The sequence below is a fragment of the Armigeres subalbatus genome, chromosome 3 (assembly GCF_024139115.2).
Source record: "Armigeres subalbatus isolate Guangzhou_Male chromosome 3, GZ_Asu_2, whole genome shotgun sequence".
Taxonomy (NCBI): domain Eukaryota; kingdom Metazoa; phylum Arthropoda; class Insecta; order Diptera; family Culicidae; genus Armigeres; species Armigeres subalbatus.
Genome location: NC_085141.1, coordinates 12,955,892 through 12,960,493, shown reverse-complemented (window position 1 = coordinate 12,960,493; position 4,602 = coordinate 12,955,892). Strand labels below are relative to the sequence as shown.

The following is a 4,602-nucleotide window of genomic DNA, read 5'->3' as shown; positions in this document are numbered from 1 at the left end:
TCAAGAGGTCTGCAAGCCTTCTTTCAAGAGGCTCGGAAGCCTCGCTTTGAGATACCCGGAATCCTCTTTTCAATAGGCTTAGAAGGCGTTTAAGATGGTCGGAAGCCTTTTTTCAAAAAGCTCGGAAGACTCCTTTCAAGAGGCACGAAAGGTTCTTTTCGAAAGGCTTGGATAACTACCTTCAAGTTGCCGGAAGCCTTGTTTGAAGATGCCCGGAAGTCTACTTTCAAGAGGCTCGGAAACCTCCTTTTGAGAGGCCAGGAAACCTCGATTTGAGAGACCCGGAATCCTCGAAAGGCTCAAAAGTCTCCTTTCAAAATGAAACCTGCCAGCCTAACGAGTTTCCCGTTTTTAGTTGAAATGGCTTAAGCGCCACTCCCGGAGGAGACCATTAAACTGATCGAAGGTTGCCTGACCTAGTGAGACCCTTCAGGGGAGGGTAAGATTTTTCCCAAAGAGATTGGGCGGGAAAATTGGATGCTTTTAGAGCGTGAGGTCTAGCAAATAGAGAAATTGGTGTGAACAGAGGTGATTTCCGCCGGCGACAAAGCAATATTCGCGGTTGTTATCATCATTGGAATACTTAAACCAATATACTCCGAACAAGCCAAATGGAGTCGAATGGAGAGAATCCTTGGTTGGAGTAAGAACCAACCTCCCCAGAAAATAACCAAAAGAAACCTAAAAAAACGACCGAAATGTGAAAGTACTCCTACTTCACCTTTTCAAATTTCTCCCATCCGTCCAGAAGCTATCGAGCTACAGTGTACAAAAAAGCTTTTATTGAATTCAGTTCATTGTTTATATTGGCTCTACTTGATCGACATTGTTAATATTAACACTAGGCCTAGCTACAAATTCATTTCCCTCTATACTCTGTCTAACTGCTCGACTTCTATTGACGGTGTGACTTAAATTGGTGCGGTGTTCACTTTATGATGCGGTATCCACTCTTTCTGAATTATGAATAAGCCCACTACCTCGGAGATGCGTACGGAAGGAACGGTTGGGCTACCGGCTTGGCCACGCTAGCAGATTGGCTAAGGCTAGGGGCACTTATTCGCCATGCGCATGGAGAAAAATAATGAAACATGCATGTTTACTCACTTTGGTCGTTGCATACAAACTTGGAGGCGTCCACGGTTCTTCACTACTGCTGCTTTGGCGCCACGCGCGTCAGGCGCGGTCTCTCCCACGGACTCCGAAAATGTTCACGCGTCGTTCATTGATGTCGCCGTTGTCGATGACGCCTCCGGCGTGAAATTGTGGACTGCTCGACGGGGTACAGCCGTCGGTGGCGTCGAGCTACGGTATGCGCCTCCCGATCTAAAGGTCGCCGGTTCGAATCCGGCCGGGGAAAAACTCAGGAATCCTCAGATCAAAGCACGAGATTCTATATTCGTCGCCGGAAATTACGCGAATCACGAAGTGATTTCGCAAAGGTCCAAAAATCGCCTCTACCCACACCAACATCCATATTCGGCGGGTAAAGACCTCTCTTTTTCCGAGCTTCCAAGTGGAAACGATCAATCTACTTGTCTCCCACCCGAAGATTGTAAATGATTCCGGGGGTCAACGAATCCTGAAAGCAATCCAGATAGGTCATTGGCCGGGCCTTGGCACATGGTCGCTGAGATATATTGCTTGAACGGCGGTTATTTTGCGCCATACATGAACGTTATCGGTAAACACTCAAAGTGAGCTTTTGAATTCAAGGGGTAGTTCAACGGGGAAATTCATCATTACTGTGCTACTTTGTACAATTCTATTTAAAATTCAAAACATTATTCATGGTACTGTTACAAAGAATGTCGGAATCCTTCTTTCAGAAAGCTCAGAAGACTCCTTTCAAGAAACTCGGAAAGTTCTTTTCGAAAGGCTTCGAAAACTCCTTTTAAGAGGCTCGGAAGCCTCTTTACAATAGGCTCACAAGCTTCTGTCCAGTAGGCTCGGAAGCCTTCTTTCAAGAGGCCTGAAAGCCGTCTTCCAAGAAGCCTGCTTTCAAGAGACTGAGAAGCTTCTTTTCATCAGGCAGGGAAGCCTCCTATCAAGAGGCCGGAAGCTTTGTTTTAAGACGCTCGGAAGACTACTATCAAGAAGCCCGGAAGCCACCTTTTAAAAGGGTCGGAGCCTGCTTTCTAAAAGTTCGGATGGCTCCTTTCAAGAGGCTCGGGAAGCTCCTTTCAAAAGGCTTGTAAGCCTCCTTTTAACAAGCTTGGAAGCCTATTTTCAATAGGATCGCAAGCCTTTTTTCAAGAGGCTCGGAAGCTTATTTTCAATATGCTCGAAAGCTTACTTTCAAGTGGCTTGAAAGCCTCCTTTCCAGAGGCTCGTCTTCCAAGAAGCCAGGAAGCCTGTGTTACGTTTTAGTTTATTCGTATGTGCTAACGTAAAAAAAAAAAAACGTAATAAAATAGTCTCATGACACATTAGAAAATAACAAAGTAAAATCAAAATACGCACTGTCCCGTGTATCACAGTTCGGACACCCCTGTTGAACACTTTGCTGAAATCCTGTCCAGCTAGCCACAGAAACATAATCGCCTCGCCACAGTATGACTGATATATGCAACACACACAAACTCACACGGATGCGCGTTCATCGAGAGTAACGAAACGCAACACCATTTATCGCTGAAACGACACCGATACAAGCACACATTCGTGTGAAGTAATGTTTGGCTGTTGTACATCACCACCGCTGCTCGCCAAACCAACACGAGAGACGGAAGTGAGAGAACGTGTGGCCAGAGAACTCTCACGCCTACCTGCACTCAGCAATTCAAGTGAGTCTCCGCTCCGACGACTAGAAGCAGGCGTCGCCGATCGCAGGTCGGCACGGACGTCAGAGCAGCGAGAGAAACAGTTCGCACTAGGCCCCGCGACAAATCGTACGTCCATTTGATTTGCACGAAATTTGCAGAAAATTGCAACCGTACATTTTGGCCTACTAGCGTGAGGTGGCAAAAGTCGTGAAAACGAAAGAAAAGCCGGAAGTGGTACTTGAGGTGCCCTGTGCATGATTGTTAAGTCGCATAATTCCTTGCAAGGAATTCGAAGCATAATCGGGTCATATTGTGTGACGGTAAGCCAAAAAATCTTTTGATCTCGACTGGAAACCCAATGACCGGCCATTTTGTTTTCCAGAATCTGCGAGCGCGTGGTCTGGAATAGGAGCCGTTTAGAGGGCACTGATTTGGAAACTAAAACCCGGACCATCAGGGAAATAGTTGTCTGACAGGTGAGCAGAACACTACTGAATAAAACGGAGCATATTCTAAAAACATATGTTGTGATTCAGGCCTCTCCACACTCCGGCACCGAATAAAACTCCGATACGTGACGGCAGCGGTTGCTTCAGTTGCAGGCCACTGCGTAGGTCCCAATTCAGCCAAGGCAGGGAGCACGTCGGCGCTTGAGACCCCGTCAACCAGTGGATACCCGCAAGCGCACCAGACGCGAAAAGGCAGTGGAGCTTGGATTAGCATCGCCCGCAGGAAGAGAAGCCCCATCAAGGGTAAGCCCACGGTAATTGAGATCGCAGGCAGCCTATTAATGCTCCACCGTCCGCAGGGCTTCTTTCGCAGGTTTGATTTTCGTGTCGGGAGCCCAGCGGTGAAACGGGGCGAGTGGTGACGGAACGACGGCAGTAGGCCACGACCTTTGGACGATTTCGAGATTCTGTCGGCGAGTGAACCTAGCGCGAGACGGAAGGAGAATAGCAGGGCTAGCTGGCTGTGCGAACGTTCGGCATCGAAGGCTCCGCTCGAGCGGCAACGCGTGACAGGCAAGGCGCGCTGAGGAGAGCGCGGCCAGGCTGCTCTGTCAGGCAGGGCTGGCACGGCCCTGAGAAGCCACTATGATGCAGCAAATCGTGAGTCAGTGCACCTAAATAAGATTAGAATCTCACAGAGTAGGAGAAGTAGGAGCCCAGAGCAGGGAAAAATGAAAAGCGTTATGAATATAATGTGTTGAATCATGAGACTGTTGTTTTTTATTTGGTTGTGCCTTTAGCCCTCAGTGTTTGTGAGTAATCCACTTGGGTAGCTACTTTACCTTGCTCTACCGTAACGGGAATTTCATAACACTGGCGCCCAACTAAATACCCCACATATTTGGCATTACAAAATTAGTTAAATACAGCGGCTTTAAGATTCAAGGATAGTTCAGCTCACACAGAGTTTGTGCAGCTTATATGGTTGGTTAGGATTAAGATTTATTGAAGCTAATTTACGATGGACTTAACACACTTGAGTAACGAGGAAATTGATTACGAATTAGCACTTCGTTTCGTAGTCAACCTCGGACCTTGTACTCACCGAAACAAGGTTTTGAAGCTTAAAGATTTGATGGCACAAGAAGATCAGCTCCATGATCCGGCTGGGTATAGCTCAGAACATGTAATGAGCTCTACGTCAAACCTGGAAATTTGTCAACTCAGGATCGGGGAGCTAAGAAAGCTAGTGGATGAAGCAGTTCAAATTAAAGACACTTTTGCTATCGCACAGTTACGCTCGCGTCTTATTCATTACAAGACCAGGTTGGAAATCGTTCAACCTCTCGCGGCTTTCGTGGGCATAAAAGATACGTTATGCTCGCTTG

General features: G+C 47.2%; 1 long non-coding RNA gene across 1 annotated transcript; it reads left to right on the top strand.

Annotated features, from left to right (window-relative positions):
* The first annotated feature begins 2,423 nt into the window (after window positions 1–2,423).
* On the top strand, window positions 2,424–3,792 carry LOC134221223 (uncharacterized). Its single transcript, XR_009982268.1, has 4 exons — window positions 2,424–3,085; window positions 3,148–3,241; window positions 3,302–3,517; window positions 3,574–3,792. It is a non-coding gene; the product is annotated as an uncharacterized LOC134221223 (long non-coding RNA).
* The last annotated feature ends 810 nt before the right edge of the window (window positions 3,793–4,602 follow it).